The sequence below is a fragment of the Phacochoerus africanus genome, chromosome 3, assembly GCF_016906955.1.
Source record: "Phacochoerus africanus isolate WHEZ1 chromosome 3, ROS_Pafr_v1, whole genome shotgun sequence".
In the NCBI taxonomy this organism is placed as follows: Eukaryota; Metazoa; Chordata; class Mammalia; order Artiodactyla; family Suidae; genus Phacochoerus; species Phacochoerus africanus.
Window position 1 is genome coordinate 18,462,142 of NC_062546.1, and position 23,162 is coordinate 18,485,303.

The following is a 23,162-nucleotide window of genomic DNA, read 5'->3' on the forward strand; positions in this document are numbered from 1 at the left end:
CAGGGTTTAAGCTGGTTCTTTTGACTTTAAAGACAGTATTCTTCCACCTTTGTGTCTCAGATTTTCCCATGGGGGGAGGGGGCTACCCGTTATAGCAAGGACCAGGGTGAAACAGACAACCCAAGGGACCATATAAAGCAGACAATGATAAGCTTGAAACTCCTTCCGTTTCATGTTTAAACTTAACAATTCACATAATATTTGCATTCTACTCTAATTTAGCCTGATTTGTTTTAAATGACTGTAAAAATAATAATCATAATAATTACATGGGCCCTGTTCCCTCATGTGGTTTTGATCTCCTCAACTCAATGACAGGCCCTAGGGAATTATACCCCAGTCTGAGAGGCAGAGTGTCTGGCCATGCTGCTTCCCCCTGAGGCCAGTTCCAGATTCAAGCTCAAGTCCATCTCACCTGTCCCTAGGCAGATCCTTTGAAGGGGAGGGGTGGTACCCTGACCTCACTGTCCATGGGTTAATCCAGTCTCCTTCAGTTGGATACTGAAAAGAAAAAAAAAAAAGACACTGGCATATAGCAAAATTATGAGGACACACCCACATGGAGTGGGGAAGCCTAAGCCCCTAAAACCCTACAGGGAAAGGAGATTCAGCAGATTCTTGAATGTTGGAGCTTCCAGGAGGTGGTGCCCTTTGCTCAGGCGGAGCCACGTGGTTGCTAATATGGACAAATCTGAGGACACACTTGATATGAGGGGTTGCAGACTAAGAAGCCTTCTCACTTTACTTCCTGTAGCATACAGGGGCCCCAGAGGGCATAGCACCCAGATGCACAGGTTACCATGGCACACAGTGCATCCTGTGGCAAGACATGGGGTTGCAGTGGAAAGAACTCAGTCTTTGGTTCTAACCTGGTCCAGCCCTTTCTTGGCTAGAGGAAGTTGGGCCAACCAATTAATAGACAAAGATGTGAAAAGAGGAGCCACAGCCAGGTAGAAGGGACACTTGAATTTGGAGAGCCTTGGGTAGGAAAGCAGGAAGACAAAGCCAAGAAGTTAGGACCCAACAGGAGTAGTCAGAACCAAGGAGGCATATGGTCTCCTGGGAAAAGTGGTCACTTCTTGAGACAGAAGGACAGGGGATGGGGAGGGACTGGCCAGAACCATGTGGAGCAAGGAGGTTGCTTTAGAACCAGTCTCAGTGTCTTAGATAAAAGATGATCATCTTCCATTTCCCTCTGACCACTGGTGTTTATTCCCCATTTGTTCCAAGTGGTAAGCTAGCTCCTGGCATGTGTCCTCACCCTGAGCCACATTTCCTCATTCTTATGTGAGTCCCTGCTGTGTGCACAGGGGTGTAGGTCTAGCAGGATGTCGCAGACAGAAGTGAGGCCCAGGGAGGAGCAAACAGGCACTTATCATGTCATCTTTGCAGAAATAACAGCCCAATCCAGATCCAGAGACACCAAAAGAGATGGTGATTCCCCTGTACCTCTCAGCCTTAGAACAGAGGGAAGAAAGCCACCCTCCCTTAGCCTGCATCCGGCCTCCTAGGCTGGATAGACAGGCCGTCAGCACCAAGCTGAGTTGGGAATAATGCCATGGAAAACGTGGGTGAGCCTGAGGGTAGGAGGAACTTGATGCTAATTCTAAACCTTAGGGCCAACAAATTGTGCTGGGCCAAGATCCCTGGGGACAAATGGTCAACCTAAGACGCAGGGAAGAAGATGAGACAGGAGTCACAGGGATGACTGTTTCATCTCAAAGCCCTGACTTGCCTGCCTTCCTCATCATCTAGTCTTGAGCATCTCAGCCAATGTGAATCCAACTAGAGGGAATCAGCTAAGACTCAGCCTTATTGCTGTATTCCCATGACAGGGCTCCATGTTGGAGGTTTTCCATGTCCACATACCTAGAAGTGATAAAACGCAAGGTCTTGGCTTCCTCTAACAGGGACCTGCCTCTGAGGTTATATACTGTCTGAACAGCAAGGAGAGAAGTCAGTGGCAGAGAACAGAGGGGGCTCCAGTTTCTCCAAGTCATGGATATAATCCTCAGAAGCACAGAGAGATGTCTAAGCCATATTTGCACACATGAGCAGACTCTCTTCTGGTTTACTGGTACCCAGACATAAACTTTCGCATGATGCTGGCTGGAAATATACACTGTAGTAGAGACTAACACCATCTCTTGCAGCCTTCTCACCTACCTCCAGAAGAGGTGGGAATCCAAGGGGGCATCCTCACCCCCTCACATCTACCCATGAATGAATGTTAGGTTCCCAAGAGGCAAGGTCAATACCCATAACGGTATACCCCAGGCTTGGCATCCTAGTTGTCTAAGAAGTCGGGGTAGTCATTGCAGCTGATGCACAGAGTAAAAGGACTCAGGGTGGGTGCACCACAGGGTCAAGTTCTCGGGGCTGGATTACCATGGAACTTTCATCTGGATCTGAGAGCTGCTCTGGGTGGTGTGATCTGAGGGCCTTCCACTGTTTGGACAGGAAGGTATTGGTATGTAAGCCCAGAGCTCAGGATAGTTAGTGTAATTCATGGTTCTGTGGTGAGTGGGACTCTGAAATTTGGGGGAGGAAAGGGAATACGCTGCAAAGTGCCAACACTGAAAAATTGAGTCCTTGCACATGTACTTTAGTGCCTGTGGGCTTGTGAATACACATCAGTGGGCCTCCCTATGTGAGGGTCCAACAAACTCTCAGTGCCCACCACGCCCCTCTCACTCCTGTGGAAGACTGATGATATAAGGTGTTTCAGGGTGGTCTGGAGACTCTGAGGGCAAAAGGGTAACATCCCAGGTCAGGAAGAATAGAGTGGCCATATCTTCCCTACGTTTTCAGATCTTTAGATAAACTAAAGCACAGTCTCAGGTCCCTCCTGTGAGTGGAGATGGGAGCACTAGGTGAAACTGGAAGGGAGAATTTGCTCTCTGCCAGAGAAGATGAGCTGCCCATCTCAGCAGCTGTCCAGCAGAAGCCAGACATCTCTTTGGGAAGGGAAGAAGGAGCTTGGCTGAAATGGCCTTTAAGTTTCTTATGCCTTAGCTGGGTGAGATGTTATGGAGCTGGGACCATGTCTGAACTGCTTCCTTCCTTTCTGCAGAGCACAAAGCCAAGCAGCTTGTAATTGGTTGGTGCAGGTTGAAGCCCCCACTCTCCCAGTGTCTCCCCATGATGCAGGCCAAGATGCTGCCTCTAGTCATACCTCTAGGGCTCACCCAAGCTGGTCATCGCCATATAGCCCAGAGAGAGCAGCTTCTTTGCCATAGAGCCCTTGCCCCCACAAGACCTCTGATGAGACCGGTCATAATTTAGACCTACTGGCCAGGAGGGCCCTTGGTGACAGCCAGGAATCAGGAATCAGTAAAGGCCAAGCAGGACCCAGAACACGGGTTTTTCTTGCCATACACATTAATTCCAGAGGTGAATTCTAACTCCTCCTCCTCCCCAATAGAGGCCTGTTAGAGCAGATTGAAAACACAAAAGCACAGCGACTCAGTGGACACGTGATTATAAGCACCCCCAGTGCATCCATTTCATTGCCAGGTAGATCCTGAAATAGCCCAGGCTAATCCAGTCTAACCCATTATTGGCAATCAAACTTGAAAGCACTTTTCTTCCTTTTCATTCCACCCTACATCTTACCAGCTAATGAAAGGCAGAGTCAGGGCTTCTACCATTGCCTTGGCTACTGAACACCATCACAGCCCTAGAAGGGCCATCGCGGGGGTCCCATCAACTGCAAGGAGACTGACATGTTCACATCCATGGGGCATATGATACTGCATGAATGCCAAGTCTCCACACTGTTTGCAGCCTCCTCTGTGAATCCCAATGGCCTGCACTTGTACAGTTTGGGTGTTTGATAGATAAAGCACGTACGAGAAGAGAAAACAAAATAAATCAACTTTTTAAAAAAGCCAGCACTGTGCTGTCAATGTTCATTTTTTTTTTCCTTTCCAATTCTAGTTTAAAAAAAGCTGGAGGTAAATAATGTCAGGTCAATGAATATCAGATATATTTTTTGACTGTACACTACAGTGATGTGTAATCTTTTTACACCTGCAAGTCCATCTTATTTATTCTTGTAAATGTTCCCTGACAATGTTTGTAATATGGCTGTGTTGAAAACCTATACAATAAAGCTGTGACCCTGAGATTCATGTTTTCCTAAGAGATTCGCACTGGTGTCTTCCTGAGATGGGTGGGGTGAGGTGGAGGCAAGTAGAAGAAGGAGGACAAGACTAGATTTATCAATTAGATGCCTTTATGTCCATTTAATCCTCACATCTATGATGCAAGAAATATGTGTTATCCACTGTTTATGGACGAGAATATTTGAGATTCATAAATATTACAGCATTATCCATGACTCCACATTATACCAGTAAAAGGGCTGGGTATAAAACAGTCGTTCTCAAGTGGGGTCCACTATAGCAGCATCAGAATCACTCAGGAAATTTGTTAAAAATACAAATATTTAGGCCCCTACAGAACCACAATTCCAGGGTCTGTATCATTAACAAGCTGCCTGGTTGTATCAGTTAGTTATTGCTGTGTAACATACCAGCCAAAGCTCAGTAACTTTAAACAATGGCCTGTCACCAAAGTCACCTGGGGCTTGACTTCTATGAAATCAAGGCTGAGCTTGACCTAAGCTGAGCTCAGCTAATCTCAGCTGGACCACTTATGTGGCAGCTAAGGGCTCTGCTCTGGGCCAGGCTTGCCTGGGATACCTCAGCTGGTGCAGCTCTGTTCCAAGTGTCTCTTACCCTCCTCCAGGGGCCAACAAGCTATTCTAGGCATATGCTTCTCCTGGTGATAGCAGGAGCATAAGAGAGAAATCTGAATCATGTAAGTTGTTTTGAGCCATGTCTGGAGCATCCCACTGGACAAAGCATGGCACAGTCAGAATCAACAGGTAAGGAAATATACTCCACCTTTTGACAAAGACCTCACTTCTCAATGTTCCAATAAATGCTGCAATCAGGTACCAAACCATCAGTGCCATATGCAGACTTTAATCCACATGGTATGGCCCAGAGACCATCTACCTCACCTGAGAAATTTCTAAACATGCAAAATCTGATTCAGTAGGTCCAGGATGGGTCTCAGGAATCTGCCTGCTTAACAAGTACCCAGGTGATTGTAATGCATGCTAAAATCATGCAAGCACTATTCCAAATGCTCTTAGAAAGGGACAGATAAGGAACAGGGAGACAAACCAGTTCCAAAACTAGGGCATGGGGCTGTCTATATCTGAGGCACATGATGTAATGCCCTCTACTTTCAAGGCAAGCAGAAGAAACAGCTGGAAACAACTCCTCAGGATTGACTGGCTCCCAGGTTCTTTATACATATCCAGATAGAAATATGAGCTGGAAGCATGAGCTATAAGGCCAAAGCCCAAGTTAACTTTGTTCTCATTCAGTCTTAGGAACCCTGGCCGGGTTCTCCAACTTCAGGGACCTATACATAACATTCACCAGCCCCCTGGCAAGCCTCAGAGCCTTGAAAACAGTGCTTCCCAGCTTGGGTCCTGAGAGGGGAACCCAGGGGCCAGCCAGCTAGTAATTTGTGTCCCTTTGTCCTTGGTCATGCTAATCTCATTTATTCTGCCTGCTCTATTTATTCTTTTGCCACAAATGTAATAGTTGATGTTGGGAAAATAAAATTAGGAAGAAGGAAGAAGTCTCATATATCTAATAGCAAAAGTACCTTGGGGCATATAATTTTCCCCAAAAATGGAAATACCTTTTAAGGAGTTGTTTAAAAGTAGCATATACTCACTTGAAAGAATTCAATACAAAATTGTTTGAGGCATAAGATAAAAGTCACTTTTCAAAGGTACTGGTTAATTTTTATACCGTTTCAGAGTTTACTATGCACATATAAGCATATATATACATTTCCTACATAAATGGCATCAACCTATACATATATTCTGAACAGGCTTTTTTTCACTTAACCCCATGCCATGGTCATATCCATGGGAAGATGCTTGAATATCCCTTATCTTTTTCTTTAATATGTTTCCAATATTCCTGAACTGGAAACTAACCTGGTTTGGGTACGTCAAGGCTCAGATGCTCTCAGAGAGATGCCTTTGAGTTACCATTAACACTGAGGAACACCTAAGCTCTGTGTCTGCCACCCCTGGAAACAGACCAGAGTGCCAATTCTCTTTGCCTGTCTGTTGGCTTCCCAGTGGGTCCTGGCCAGGCCTTCCTGTCTGGCTAGACCTGGAATGTGGGTCCACATCAAACCTCAGGGCCCCCTGGTGGGACTCTGATGGGGAGCTCTGGTTTGGCTAAGACGTTCTTCTAATCCCAAGGGTTCCAGGCTTCCGTCAGAACTCCAGGGGCCCTATAAGCCCTCAGAACCTTGAGGACATGGCAAGAGGTCACCAACGTGCCCTGCAAGATGCAAGAAGGGGAATTTGATTTCCTTTGGCAGGGTTTGGAGGGAGTTAAGGAGAAGAGAATCCAGGAGAAACATAAGAGAAGCCAGCAATATAGGGTAAAGAAACCACTTTTGGTTAATTTTAGAAAATTTTTGACCACTTAATATTTAGGAAACACAGCTAGACTCCACAAGGGCTTGACCTCAGTAGAAGTGTCTTGAATTCTGGCAAAGAGACTGAACTTGAAATCTCCAATGACATGCAGTAGGGATATGGCACCCACAGAGAGATGACACCCGCAAATTGAAAGTCTGGAGACAGGAGCCTGGGAATTGAACCCATGGGAATTAGCAGAATCTTGACATATTCCAGTTTTCACAGTCCATGGATTAGACACTGGAATGAGGTTTAACTAGGTATTCAAGGACATCTGGAATGTATGGATGGATAGAGAAACATACAGAGAAATGCAGATGCACACAGAGAGAAATACATTGAATACATAAATGAATGAAAAACTGTATCAGTTATTACCAATGATTCTTTCTCACCATAGTGAACATAGGTAATTTTTGTTCTTTATGATTTTCTGTATTTTCTAAATTTTATATTACTTTCATACATAGAAAAACAAATTCCATGAAAAGGTTGGGAGAGCAGAACATAGGAAAATTGAAAGCAGGATAGATGATGCCAGGAATGAAATCATACCCAAAAGATTTTTCATACACCTGGATCAAGATGTTCAAAACCTTGGCATTGCCCATCTACCCAAGGAAGAGAACAGTCGATTAGTCAACTCATGGTCCAAAAGGGAACAATAAATCAGTTGCTCAGCATAAACAAAAGTATTCGCTACTAGAAAGGGCTAGAAGTTATTTTTTCCATGGATCCCCTTAATAAAGAATGGCTTCAAACAACATCCTTTGAAGAATACACATATTTCCCTCCCTGAAGACTGATGGCCTCATGCCATTGAATGAATTCGCAAAAGCTCTTCACTGAAGGACCCAGATGAAGGGGTGCAGCCACATGGTTCTCTGCAAGGTATAGGTTTGCAGAATCTTAGCTATTACACGGCTTGGGCACCACACTGGTCTCCTGAGTGCCTGTGAGCTTGAGGCTTTTAACCCAATTACAAGCACAGCAGCTATTTCAGTTGCTGTTTGAATTTGGAGCCTGGCTTTAAAGGCCAGCTGAGCCAGGAAGATCTCCTTTCAAGCAAGGAGAACCTGGACAGTTCTGTGTGCCTGGATGCGAGTGGGTCCATCCCTCTCTGGGGTGGCCAGGGCAGGGTGAAGAAGCCAGTGACGATCCCGGCTGACTCCATCTCACCCTACTCTCCTCTAATGCACCAGCAAATACACAGTAAATGCTAGAAACGTAGCCACCATGCCATCAAGCGAGTCTGGGAGGAGTCTGATTACAAGACACAAGAAGCTAAAATGAGAATCATAATCAGTGGTTGATGCTGAATTGTGTTTTTCCACCTAGAAGATATAAAGAAGCCTCAAAGAAGATGAAGTGGTTTTTCCCTCCAGATGGTCTGCGCTCACTCATAAAATTGGTCAATCGTCCATTTCAATCTCCTGAGAGATGAAAGGACATGAAGAAAACCCTCTATGGGAGGGAGAATACAGAGAAAACTTGTCAAAATACATGCTGAGGATTTTAGCTTTCAGGCTTCCATCTGTTCAGAGCACACCAGAGTGAGGCGGTGAGAAGAGGCAGCATGTCATAAACTGAATATGTACAAGACCATGTAACCAAATGTTATTACTTTGAATATTCTCCACCTTACCTCTCACCTCCTACACGGCTGTGGTGACCATTTCCAAGCAGGTCTGCAGGTGTCATGCAGGGGCAGCCCATGGTGAGAGCACCCCTCAGTCAGGCTCTGTACCTCTCATTTCCTACCCCAGAGTTCCCTATGCTGTCCTCTGAGATGTCCACAGGAACCCATTTAACACCCATCTGTGGAAGAACAACCTTGGACCAACAGGAGACTGGAGGCTGTAGATAAACACTTCCTCCTTTTTTTCTTCTGAAGGCAGTTCTGAGTTATACTGTGTACTTTTCAAATGGTCTCAGAGCAAGCAAGCAGACCCTCATAGGAATAACCAACTCTGTAACACAACCTCATCTTGCTCCTCCCTCCCCGCTCTGATTGACACCCCCTAACTTCAATGCTTCCTGGAATCATATTTCCATATTAAGCTTTATATCGGGTTTCTCATTGCAGGGCACACTAACTGAGAAATGGGATTAAGCTGTGCACACAATACACCATCCTCCAGCTGTGAGTCTGAGATGGGGTCCTGCCAACACACAGAGAAGGCTGTTGCTAGCCAGTTCAGCTTTTGATCCAGGGGTGGAAAGGGACTTGGTGTAAAGGGATTCACGTGGGAGAGGCTATACTCATGTCTAGGACCCTCTTATGTAATATGTTGTTAATTTTCTACTCAGATTTAGGAACAGGAGTTCTGCCATCTCCTATTTTTGTTGAAGAGTCAGCCTGTCCAACAGATAGTAAGAAGGACCATCGGCGGCCCCACAGGGGCCCTTCCATGAGCCCTATAACAATGGTGTGTCTGGCCAGTGGAACGGGGGAGGATCTGGATCAGGGATCTGTGCCGACAAAGTCAGGAGCCCTCAGCTATGCTTACTCTCAGCCTGCCCTTGGCAGCACATGGCTAACAAACTACAGAGGCAGCCAGTTCCTAGTGGGGGAGGGGGGCATTTGCCAGGAAAAGATTGCAGAAGAAATGTTCCAGCCAGCACTAAATGCAAATACAGACCTCTTCAGGGCTGCTGAAGCCCCAGCTTTGGCTAAGCCCCCACTCTCACAGGAGGTCAGATTTCTGAGCCGGCAGAAAAAAATAACAGCAAAAATACATAGAAAATCATTTCTTTTCCTTCCCTCTTCTTCCCTCCACCGGGCTCTCTGGCAACTCCCAACTCTGAGCAAGCTCAGAAACCCCCTTGTAAGGATGAGCAAACAGGAGAACACCAGACACATGAAAGGATGCCAGAGTTCAAAGCAGAGATGTTTACTTTGAGGAATGAAAGTGCCTGCCTATGAAATCAAGTCCCTGCCAGGAAAAGGAAGACATTTTACAATGAATACAAATGCAGAAAAAGACTCGATTTGCTAACTGACTCCAAGAACTTTTTTGGGGGCTGTATCCAACAAAACAAATTGCTGACAACTTTAATCAAGATAAAACACAAATACTCAAAATTATGACATAGGAAAGGGATATAGCAGTGAATGAGGAAACTATACAGCAGCAGGAAATGATATTATGAATAACTCTCGCTAGTAAATTTAAAATTTTTGATCAAGTGGATGAGTTTGGAAATGTATGAACAGTATCAAAGCTGGCTCAAGAAATAGTAAACCTGAGTAGACCAATTATCAGAAGGGAAAAAACTTGTTATTTCTTCCCTAAAAGATACAAGTACAGATAATTTTATGAGTGAACTTGATCAAACTTTCAAACAAAAAAAATAGTTCTTATGCTATATGTACTATTCCAGAACAAGGAAAATACGGGAAAAAACAGCACAGATATCAAATCGAAAAAGAGCACACATGCACTCCTAAAACCTCTAGACCAGTCATATTTATAAATGCAAATTTCTACTAAATATTAAGTATTACACTTAGCTGTTTTTAAAAACATAATGTACCATGTCCAAGTGGACTATATGCCAGGAATTCAAGAATAATTCAATATTAGGAAGTCGACAGGTAGATGGAAAAAGACATATAGTCATCTTAATAAAGACTGAAAAGGCACTGACAAAATTTAACATCAATTTCTAATTTAATACAATAGTCTCAGTAAGCTAGTAATTGTAGGATACTTTGTTAGCACAAAAAGTTAAGATCATGAATAGAAAGCCTTATCAGAATTCACCCATATCTACTTCTCCATTCTATCCAGCAGAAAGTAAGAGTTACACTTTCCTTCCCTCCTTGAAATGAGTAGGGTTATGTGACAAATCCTGGCCAATATGCTTGAGCAGAAACAATGTATATCAACTCTATGCTAAAGTACTTAATTGCTGGAGAGACCCCACAGAATTTTCTTTCCTGCCCTATCAATCGAAGAGATCTTGTTTTCCAGATGGTGCAGTCACAAGGTGGGGGAGCCCCCATCAGCCTGGATCACTGAATCACCACATGGAGGACAGTTGCTCCAGGGAATTAACTGGACCTACAGAATTTTGTGGACCTAGCTACTGAGTGTTTGGAGTTCTATATAATATAAACAGCCAAAGTATTAAATCACAGAGAAAAATCAAGTCCATTCCCATTAAAGTAACAAATGCCTACTTCACTGCCATTAATATTCTTGACTAATGCCAAAGCAGCTAATGCCATTGGGCAAGGAAAAGCTAGATTGCTGATATGGTTACCATTGCTGTGTAACAAATTAACCCCCCAAAACTCTCTTTCTTTTGTCCACAATGTTGTGGGTCAGAAATTCAGGGAGGGGACATCTGGCCGTTCTTGCTTAGGGTGATTATGGTGTGATGTCACCTGGGGCTACAGTCATCTTTAAGCATTAACTCGGTTGGATGTCCTGAATGGCTCATAAACATGGTTGCTGATCATGCTGTATGCTGGCTGGAAGGTCATTTGGGCTGTTAACTAAGGAGTCTACACATGACTTCTCCAGCATGATGATCTCAGGGCAATCACCCTCATTACCTGGCCCTTGCCTTCACCCAGAATGAGTGTCCCACTAGATTCTGCTAGACACCAAGTTAAACTTTTCTGAACTGGCCTTCTAAGTTACAAAGCATCATTTCTGTTGGATTCTAGTGGTTGTAAGCGATTCAATGAGATCAGCCCTGATTCTAAGAAAGAGGACATACACGCATCCTCTTAAAAAGAGTGTCATGAGTGTGCATAATGTGTTTGTAAATTGTCACAATCACTTTGAAGGATGATTCAAAATTATCAGAATTATATATGCCTAGTAACCCCAAATTTATTAACAGTAACAGGATGGGGGAATAGCCAAGATGGCAATGTAAGAAGATCCTGAACTCACCTCCTCCTGTGGGCATGCCAAATCACAACTACTTACAGAGTAACTCTTTATGAGAACAATTTGAAGACTAGCAGAAAAGATTTTCCACAGCTAAAGACACAGAGAAGTAATCACAACAAAATACGTAGGAAGGTCAGGGGGCAATATAGTCAGAACTCACCCACGCCCAGCTCAGTGACCCACAAATAGGAGGAAAAGCATAGCTGTGGAAGTTCTCCTCCAGGAGCAAGGGCTGTATTCCACATCTGGCTTCCCAGCTCAAGTGCCTGAACCAGAATACCTGGCTTTCACATCCAGCAGAGCTTACATATGGGAGACCTGGAGGTCTAGAGGAAACAGACTCCACTCTTGAAGGGCATGCACAAACTCTCACACATTCTGAGTCCTAGTACAGAGGCAGTAGTTTGAAAGGAGTCTGGGTCAGACCCACTTGTTGCTTTTAGAGAGCCTGTCATAGAGGAGGGAGGCAACAGGGACTCCCCCTGGGGACAGAGACACTGACAGCAGACATCTGGGGGAGCTCATTCTATGGCGCTGATACTGGCACTGGCAGGCACCATTTTGGAATCCTCCTTCTAGCCTCTTATCACCAGGGACTTATCCACCTGCCACTAGGCTGATATTAGCCCTGCAGCCCCCAGACAATGCACACAGCCACATGGAGACCTAGCCCTGTGAACCCCCAGACTACACACTCAATTGCACAGGAGCCTCACCCTACCCTCCAGCAGGCCCCCAGCCACCCCAGAAGGCAAGACCTCTCAATCACTTGGGCTGGGGGCCAGTCCCACCTACCAGCACACCCAACAGAAGGACCATGCGGCCCACACAAGACGCATCCCTAGAGCATACAGCTCTGGTGGCCAGAGGGGAGTGGGCTACTGGACACCATACGACATCTCCTGTATAAGGGCACTTCTCCAAGATCAGGAAACCTAACTGACCTACCAAATACACAGAAATAAGCACAGAGAATTAGGTAAAATGAGGAGACGGAGGAATATGTTCCAAATAAAGGAATAAAACAAAAACCTCAGAAAATAAGCTAAATGAAGAGGAGATAAGCAATCCACCCAATAAATTTTCAAACTAATGATTATAAAGAAGCTCATCAAACTTAGGAAAAAATGGAAGAACACAGAAAATTTCCAGAAAAATAAAGAAGAACATAACAGAGATAAAGGATATGATAACCAAAATTTAAAAATACACTAGAAAGGACCAACAGTAGGTTAGATGATACAGAGGAACAGATAAACAATCTGGAAGAAAAAGTAGTAGAAATTGCCCAAGCTCAATAGCAAAAAAAGGAGAAAAGAAAAATAAAATAAATGACAATTATCTATGAGATCTCTAAGACAACATCAAGCATACTAACTAACATTCACATTATAGGGGTCCAAGAAGAAGAGAAAGAGAAAGGGGCAGAGAACTTATTTGAAGAAATAATAGCTGAAAAATTCCTTAACCTGGGGTAGGACACAAACATCCAATAGGAGAAAGCACAAAGAGTCTAATAAAGTAAGACAAACTGGCAAAAATTAAGAATAAAGACAGAATCTTAAAAGTAGCAAGAGAAAAGCAATTTGTTACATACACGTGAACTCCCATAAGGCTATCAGCTGACTTCTCAGCCAAAACCTCAGATCAGAAGGAAGTGGCATGATATAGTCAAAGTGGTGAAAGAAAAAACCTACAACCAAGAATACTCTGTCAAGGTTATCATTTGATTTGATGGAGAGATTAAAAAGGTTTACACACAAGCAAAAGCTGAAAGAGTTCAGCACCACTAAAGTGACTTTTCAATAAATATTAAAGGGAATTCTCTAAGCAGAAAAGGTCAGAACTAAAAATATAAAAGTTATTAAAGGAAAGATCTCCCTGATAAAGGCAAAAATACAGTAAAAGTAGTAGACCAACCACTCAAAGCTACTAGAAAATTTAAAAGACAAAAGTAGTAAAATTATCTATATCCACAATAAGGGGAGTTCCCTTGTGGCACAGCAGGTTAAGGATTCAGCATTATCAGTGAATCAAGTCAGGTCACTGCTGTGATGCAGGTTTGATCCCAGGCCCAGGAACTTTCACATGCCACACAGGCATGGCCAAAAAACAAAACAAAACAAAACATAATAAGTAGTTAAGGGATACACAAAAGAAAAAAATGTAAAAACATAATGTCAAAAACATTCAATGTGAAGGGTTAAAAACGTTAAAAATGCAAGTTAGTTACAAAGCACTTAAGAGATCATCAACTTAAAATAATCATATATATGAATATATATCCATATATATCCATATCCATATATATCCATATATATATCCATACATATATATATATCCATATATCTATAGCAATCCAAGAAGATATAACAATTGTAAATACACACACGCACACACACACACAAACACAGGAGCAACTAAATACATAAAGAAAATATTAACAGACATAAAGGGAGAAATTGACAGTAATACAACAATAGTAGAGGACTTTAACACTCCACTTACATCAATGGACAGATCATCCAAACAGAAAAAATTAGTAAGGAAACACTGGCCTTAAATGATACCTTAGACCAGATTAAATTAAGAGATATATACTGGACAGTCCACTCCCAAATAGCAGAATACACATTCTTTTAAAGTATGCTGGCAAAGTTCTCCAGGATAATCACATGGTAAGCCACAAAAATAGTCACCATAAATTTAATATTGAGATCCTATCAAGTATCTTTTCTAAGCACAACAGTATGAGGCTACAAATCAACTACAAGAATAAAACTGCAAAACAACACACAAAAAAGTAGACTTTAAACAATATGCTACCAAAAAGCTATTGGATCACTGAAGAAATCAAAGAGAAAATCAAAAAATACCTGGGGAAAAGTGAAAATGTAAACATGGTAATCCAAAATTTATGGGACATAGCAAAATCAGTTCTAAGAGGGAAGTTTAGAGCAATATGAGCCTGTTTTAGGATACAAGAAAATTCTGAAATAAACAGTCTAATCTTACACCAAGCAAACAGAAAAAGAACAAACAAAACCCAAAGATAGTACATGGAAAGAAGGCATAAAGATCAGAGCAGAAATAAATGAAATAGAGCCAAAAAATAGAAACTATCAATGAAACTAAAACCTGGTTCTCTGAAAAGATAAACAAATCTTTAGCAAGATGTATCAAAAAAAAAAGATAGAGGATAAAATCAGAAATGAAAGAAGTTACAACTGATACCACGGAAATACAAAGAATCATAAGAGACTACTAAAAACAATTATACACCAGTAAAATGGACAATCTAGAAGAAATGTATAAATTCCTAGAAATATACAATAGCCCAAGACTAAATCAGGAAGAAATAGAAAATACGAATAGACAGATTACCAGTAATGACATTGAATCAGTGAAAAAAAAATCTTCCAACAAACAAAAATCTAGGACACAGCTTCACAGGTGAATTCTACCCAACATTTAAAGAAGAGTTAATACCTATTTTTCTCAAACTAAAAAATTTGAAGGAAGAATGCTTTAGAATTCATTCTGTGAGGCTAGCACACCAAAACCAAAAAAGATCTTACACACACACACACACACACACACTCGACAGGCCAGCATCACTGATGACTATAGATGTTAAAAAAAACTTCAACAAAATATTAGCAAGCCAAATTCAACAATACATTAAAAGAACTGTACACCATGATCAGGTAGAATTTATCCCAGAGATGCACAGATGGCTCAATATCTGTAAACAAATAGATGTGATACATTATATTAACAAATTGAAGAATAAAAATGATCATCTCAATAGACACAGGAAAATCTCTTGACAAAATTCAACATCTATTTATGATTAATACGCTCAACAAAGTGGGTATAGAGGGAACGTACCTCAGCATAATAAAAGCTATTTAGGACAAACCCACAGCCAACATCATACCCAATAGTGAAAAGTTGAAATTATTTCCACTGAGATTGAGAACAAGACAAGCATGCCTAGTCTTACCACTTTTTTTTTATTCAATACAGTATTGGCAGATATAGACACAACAATAGGAGAAGAAAAATAAAAGGCATTCAAATTGGAAAGGAACAAGCATAACTGTCACTGTTTACAGATGAAATAGTATTTATAGAAAAATCCTCAAAACACCACCAAAAATATTAAAAGAAATGAGCTCAGTTAAGTTGCAGGATACAGAATTACCACAGAGAAATCTGTTGTATTTCTATATACTAGTAACAAATTATCAGAAAGATAAAGAAAATAATTCCATTACAATAGCATCAAAAAGAATAAAATACGGAGTTCCCATCGTGGCGCAGTGGTTAACGAATCTGACTAGGAACCATGAGGTTGTAGGTTCAGTCCCTGGTCTTGCTCAGTGGGTTAACGATCCAGCGTTGCCATGAGCTGTGGTGTAGGTTGCAGACGCGGCTCGGATCCCGCATTGCTGTGGCTCTGGTGTAGGCTGGTGGCTATAGCTCCGATTCGACCCCTAGCCTGGGAATCTCCATATGCCGCGGGAGTGGCCCAAGAAATAGCTAAAAAGGAAAAAAAAAAAGAATACTTAGAAATAAATCTAATGAAGGAGGTAAAAGACCTGTACTCTGAAAATAAGACATTGATGTAAGAAATTGAAGACAACAAATGGCAAGTTATGGATTAGAAGAATTAATACTGTTAAATGACCATATACCCAAGGAAATCTATAGATTCAATTCAATCCCTATCAAAATAACAATTGCACTTTTCATAGAAGTAGAATAATTCTAAAAATTTGTGTAGAAACACAAAAGATCTCCAACAGCAAAAGTAATTTTAAGAAAGCAGTACAAAGCTGAAACATCACACTCCTTGATTTCAAACTACACTGTAAAAGTACAATAATCAAAATAGTACATAAGTAATGACACAAAAACAGACACATAGATCAATGGAATGAAACAGAGTGTCCAGAAATAAAGCACACTATATAGCCAATTAATCTATGACAAAGGAAGCCAGAATATACAACAAGGAAAAAAAGACAGCCTCTTCAATAATTTGGTGTCAGGAAAACTGAACAATAGCATACAAAAGAATTAAACTGGACTACTTCTCACAGCATATATAAAAATATTAAACTCAAAATGGATTAGAGACTTAAATGTAAGACCTGAAACTATAAAACTCCTGAATGAAAATATAGGCGGTACACTCTTTGACATCAGTCTTAGCAATATTGTTTTGAATTTGTCTCCATAGGCAAGGGCAACAAAAGCAAAAATAAACAAATTAGACCAAATGAAACTAAAAATCTTTTACATAGTGAAGGAAACTATCAACAAAATAGAAGGTAGCCTACTGAATGGAAGAAGATACTCGGAAATGATAAATCTGACAAGGGATTAATATCCAAAATATAGAGAGGACTCATACAATTTAGCATCAAAAAGTAAACAAGTCAACTAAAAGTGGGCAGAGGACATGAATAGACATTTTTCCAAAGAAAACATACAGATGACCAACAAACACATGAAAAGATGCTCAATATCACTAGTCATCAGGGAAGTGCAAATCAAAACCACAATGGACACAAGTAACAAATGCTGGCAAGGATGTAGAGAAAAGGGAACCCTCCTACACTATTGGTGTGAGGGTAAATTGATGCAGTCACTGTAGAATGCAGTACAGTGGTTTCTCAAAAAAACTGAAAACAGAACTACCATATGACCCAGCAATTCCACTCCTGGGTATATAGCCAAAAAATCAAAAACACTAATTCAGAAAGATACATACATCCCAATGTTCATAGCAGCATTATTTACAATTTCCAAGGTACAGAAGTAACCTAAGTGTCCATCAACAGATGAATGGATAAAAAAGATATGGGGGAGGGGGTGTGTGTATATACACATGCTTAGTGAAATAGGACCTGGTCACACACAAAAAAGAAATTTTGACATTTTTGACACTTGTGACAACATGGATGGATCTAGAGGGTACTATGTGAAATAAGCCAGACAGAGAAATACAAACATCATATAATCTCACTTATATACAAAAATCTAAAAAACAAAACAAAATAAAACCAAAACCAACTAACAAACACTGGAAACAAATACGTGGCTGCCAGAGGAGAGGGAGGGGCAAGAATAGTTGAACAGTATTAAGAGGTACAAACCTCCAGTTATAAAATAATACTAATAAGGCATGGAGATGTAATATACAGCATAAAGAATAACGTAAAAAATATTGTAATAATTTTGTATGGGGACAGGTGGTTACAAGACTTATCATGGTGATTTTTCCATAATGTATGCAACTGTCAATCACTATATAGTACACCTGAAACATAATATCGCATGCCAACTATATTTCAATTAAAAAACATAAGGATATTCAGTAGCGGTATATGTTATAAAGCAAATATGCAACATAAATGGTTTCTCTATTCATCTTGTAGAATAAATGAATGAATTCAGAATTAATTATGTGCTAGAAAATATGTGAAAAGAAGACTGTATTTACAATATCAGCACAAAATTTTGAAAAAAAAAAACTAAAAATAAACTTAAGAAATATGCAGGACCCAGGTAAAGATTCTGTCTTAGGACCTAAAAGAAGCTGAGAATAAATGAAAAAATACACAGCAGATGGGAATAACTACAGCTAAAGTGCCAATTCTAACAGCATTTGAAAAATAAATTAATTCTGCTTCAATCAAAATCCATGAGTCTTTTCATAGGTAACTTGAAAAAAAAATCACTTTACAGTTTATCTGAAAAAAAAAATGAATACACAGGAATAACTAAACAACTTTGAAAAGAGCTACAATAATTAAAACTATGTAGTACCAAAACAGGAACACATTTTGATAAACTCCTTGGGATTTCTTGTCACACTAGTCAGGAGGAAGACAAGTTTCACATCTGTTAAGATACAATTTTAATAAAACTGGTTTGATATGATCAAGTCTCCAGTGACCAAAAGCAACAGAAAATGAGAGGTAAAACTTCCCTCCTACAAGTCACCAAAGCAGAGTTTTGGGCTTCGTTCAGTTCAGCGCATTTTATTGTATTCAGTTACAGTCTAAGACTAAAGTGTTCACGTATTCATTGGCTTAATTTTTAACCACACAAATACCACAGAAAAGTATCCTCCTGATAAAATCATCAGAACATTACTGAAACGTTAGGCTGTCTTTGGCCACCATCCCCAAGAGGAATGGAAAAGCCTTTGGTCCACTTGCACGCAATGCTCCAGGGCAATGCTCTGAAGATTAAGAACAAGGAAAGAAATTGCTTTACTGGACTGAGAACATCCCACTTGAAGAGGAAAGTAAGCAAAGAAGGACCAGCCCTAAGACCTGTGGATGGGAATGATGGGTATTATGGAATGATGCTATATTCCACCTTTCAGTTCCAGCAGCTTCTATGCAAAACAAGAAGCTGGGTGTAGAATTTTCCCCAGAGGTGAATACATCTGTCTCTTTGAGAGTGGCCTTGGAGAGCCATCAGCCATCACTAATGGCTCCAAGTAGGGCCTTGAGGGGCAAACCAGACGGCCCTGACATCCAGTTCTCCAGAGATAACTCGTTCTGCCCCAGGGTTGTAGAATAAATGCAAACTGAAAGAGCCTCCAAGAGGTACCATATGTCCCAACAGACCGTGGGTGCCTTCAGAGGGGAAATATGTTAAAGCAACTCAAGTCCTGTCTGTCAGAACCAGAAAGACAAAATGTGCAAGAAGTCACAAGAGCCAAAGGCGGCCGCATAATGGACAGAGACATTTCAGTGCTGGCCAGTTTTCCTTGACCATGCCACTGGAGAGAAAAAAGACTTGAAACCCGTCAATGTGACAAGATAAATGTTCTAAATTCCAGGTCTCTTGAAAAATTAATATTAAAACCTACTTTTTAAGCCAACGCATCAGGATTTTATGCCTTTAAAATCCCAACCCAGTAAATTGAGAAGAAATGCCTTGCCTCTGAGGAGCGTACTCCAGACTGATCACAGGATATGAAGACGCAGGCGTTGTTCTCTACCAAAGTCGTAAGTCCCCGAGCAGCAGTTCACCTTGACTCTCACAACCCCAGCTCAACTGGTCCAGTCTGAAGCAGGTTAAGGTGTATTTTTTTTTTTTAATGCTGGAGTGAAGATTATTGGAGAATCAGCTGAGCAGAGAAAATTCACGGGAACAGTGGTGTATGGCCTAAGAGTCCAGCACTCTTTTTTAAGAATAGATGGGGAGTTCCTACTGTGGCTCAGCAGTAACGAACCTGACTAGTATCCATGAGGATGTGGGTACGACCCCTGGCCTCACTCAGTGGGTTAAGAATCCGGTGTTGCCGTGAGTATGCGGTGTAGGTCACAGACATGGCTCAGATCCTCATTGCTGTGGCTGTGGTGTAGGTCGGCAGCTATAGCTCCGATTCAATCCCTAGCCTGAGACGTGCCATATGCCACAGGAGCAGCCCTAAAAAAGACAAAAAAAAAAAAAAAGCAGGAAAAGATGGAAGGAGAGGTCTCTATCTGGGGTTGAACAAGAGTCTGGTTCTATGGTGGGATTGGGCATTGAGACATTTACATGAAAGAAATACCATCCCTAGAGATGTTTGGGGGTAGGGGGTCTTTGGGGCATACTGCCATCACAGCATTAACTCTGCAACCTGATGTCATCTCTCTGCAGAGACACCCACCCATCTATCAACCCTTAGAGAGACAGATCCAGAGCAGAGAATCCCAGCTTTGATTCTAAAGGTGTCCCAAGAGCTTTCCTGGGATGACTCCAGGCCCCTACTCTGTAGAGGGATAAGCTTCCCTTCTTTTCAGATTTTGGAATTCTCAACCAGCTCACATCACTTCCTATGTTTCTGCAACTGCACCTGACCTCCCCCACTGACTCCATTCAAAAAAATCAGAGTGGGAAGTTCCTGCGGTGGCACAGTGGGTTAAGAATCTGACTTCAGCTTCACAGGTGGCTGCTGAGGCACAGGTGTGATCCCCAGCCCGGCACAGTGGGTTAAGGATCCGGCATTGCCACAGCTGTGGCATAGGTGGCGGCTGCAGCTCAGATTCAATATGCCTGTGAACTTCAATTGCCGTGGGTGTGGCCATTAAAAAAAAAATCACAGGGTACACCCCTTTTTGCATGGCTTCTGCTTAACATCTCTTAAGGGAAGGGAGTCCAGGGGCCTACCCTACAAGGCCTGCTGAGCTGGGAGGTGGATCACTCAGGAGACAGAGGCTTGGTGGCTGCTAGTGCCACCCACTTGTGGGCACGTAAGTCAACACCTTCTGGCTCTTCACCAACACTGACCCAAGGTACCTCCCTGAGTAGCACCTCTGTCAGCCACCCCCATGGGTTGGCTTGCTACTAGCATTCCTCGTTGGTCTTCAAAAGGCAAAGTCACATGTGTCGGGAACTGTGGATTTTAAAACATACAGCACTCTGCATCAGGCGTGGAGGAACTGCCAGGGCAACACCTTTCCAACAGTTCAAGAAGCAACCACAGGAAGGAAATCAAAGCCCCAGGGAGGCTAATCTATGGAGGCCATGCATCCCAGGGCGAGATTTTTGGAAGAACTAGAAAACTCATCCGAGCAAATCCAAGGAGTGGCTACAGGAGTAGCCGGGGTGGGAAGCATGGTGGCCTCTAGCTTCCCCGGATGTTGAGAGGGCTCCTCACTCCTACCATCCCTGCCAAACTACTTCTTATTGGTTATGATCAAGACCAAGCAAAATGAATGGAAAACAGAAAGGGACAAGAAGCCATACAGTTTTAAACTGAGAGTAAAATAAGAAATAAGCAGGAATAAAGTACAAGATTGCAATAAGAAGATTAAACTATCAACACATTAAAAATGAATCATCTTTAAAATTTTTTATACTTTAAGACACTGGGGTTCAAATACTTTCTGCATCTCTTAGACTCCAGACATTCATAAGAAATGTCCTAATGTTTCCTTTTTCCAGAACGTCATATGGGCCCAGGTATTAAACTGAGCCCGTGTGACTGATTCTGGCCAACAGACTCTGAGGGGAGATAGTATGTCTCACTTTCAGTATGAACTATTTGCAAGACTCCAGAAACTATATGTTAAAGATACCTAACAAGGCAGAAGGCATCTGGACCACTGAGTCCAACACAGAAGGTTCTGGAGAATTACCTGACCTATCACAATGAGCATGAGTGAAAAAATCTTTGTTGGCTTAAGCCACTGAGATTGGGAAGTTTATTAGTTGCTGTAGTGTAACTTGATGAATGCAAGTGCTTATAATGAACTCATTTAATCCCCCTTATAATCTTATAGCAGAGGCACCATCGTTATCTCCACTAAGGGGAGAGAGGCAAAGAGAAATGCAGTAACTTTTTCCGGGCCTCATGTTTGGTAAGTGGCAGACTGATAATTTAAATCTGGGCAGTGGCTTTTAAACCACTGAGCCAGGCTGGGTCTCACAGGTAAGGGCACCCCAAAGTAAGATGCAAGAAACTTCACGGCCATGTGACTTCTACAGAAAGAAGTGGGGGTGTTGAAACAGGGCAGAGTAGGGGTGTAAGGAAGAAGGGCAGCCTCAGAAAGCTCAACTAGGTGTTAATCCCTTTTTTCCCATTCCCATGGGATAAGCCCACTACTATTCATGTGATAAAATAAACGAAGCCTGGATCCACAGAGGTCAATTTTAACCCCCAGCCTTTCAGATCAGGCCTTCTCTTTTTAAATTTCCAGCCCAATCTAGTGGCACGTCTCTCGCCCTCAGCAGTTAGGAAACCCAAACGCTAGTTCAAAGTCTGCCAGGAAAATACAGTGTAACTTGAACAATGGCCTCGGCTCTCTTTGGGCCTCAGTTGCTGCATCTGAAATTTGGGAATGATTATTTCCATCTCATTAGGTTGTAGACAGTTCAAAGCAGACGCTAACACATAATGATGCCGTGGGAAGCTTTGAAAATGTAAATTACTTCTACGAGACTGAACTGGGTATCACAATTTCACATGATTCACTGTAATAAACAGTGCTGGAGGTCAGGCATCTCCAGAGCTGCTTCTCTCCTTGCCCGGACCTGACCAGGATGCTTGGACCACCTTCCTACATCTGATGCATCTTTTCCCTTATGGTGAGAAACATTTCCCAGGAGGCTCCTCAATCTTCATACAAAGAGACTCCTGCTGGCAATTCTCCAAACCTGCCTAGACAGGCTGACACCATCAGACTCCAGGCTCTCAGGCTGCGTATCTTTCTACCATCTTTCTAACTCCCCTTTATCTTCATCCATACACAGCCCTGGAAGGAAGGCAGAGCAGGGGGAACCGTGGGTAATGGACAAGGTCAGCAAGTCAGGAAGCCACTGCCTTGCTGTGGGGCCTGGGATAACTTCATCTCCCTCTCTGGTCCCCAGAATCCTCACCCAGAAATGAGGCTTTTGGACAAGATTAGCAGTTCCTACTCTATTTGAATTCCCTGGGGAAGCTTTTACAAAATGCAGGTGCCGAGGCTCCATCCAGAGATTCACTTTGAATAGGTCTGGGCATCAGCACCTTTTCAATCCTCACTAGGTGATCATCGTGGGAAGCGGGGTTGAAAGCCACTTGACTGGATGATTCAAAGGCCCTCCAACTGTCACAATGACTGAATCCCCAAGGCGGCATGTGAAGCCACATGAGGCTCCAGGACTGAGGACGACAAAGGGATGTGAGCTCCCAGAAATGGGTCCGAGGCCTCATTAGACTTTGGGAG

General features: G+C 42.2%; 1 long non-coding RNA gene across 1 annotated transcript in view; it reads right to left on the bottom strand.

The window, feature by feature from the left end:
* The window catches only part of LOC125122576 (uncharacterized), a 258,930-nt gene that overhangs the window by 9,992 nt on the left and 225,776 nt on the right, over window positions 1-23,162 (bottom strand). Inside the window, exon 3 of the long non-coding RNA XR_007133842.1 lies at window positions 416-501. This is a non-coding gene — a long non-coding RNA (uncharacterized LOC125122576). The remainder of the gene's footprint in view (window positions 1-415; window positions 502-23,162) is intronic.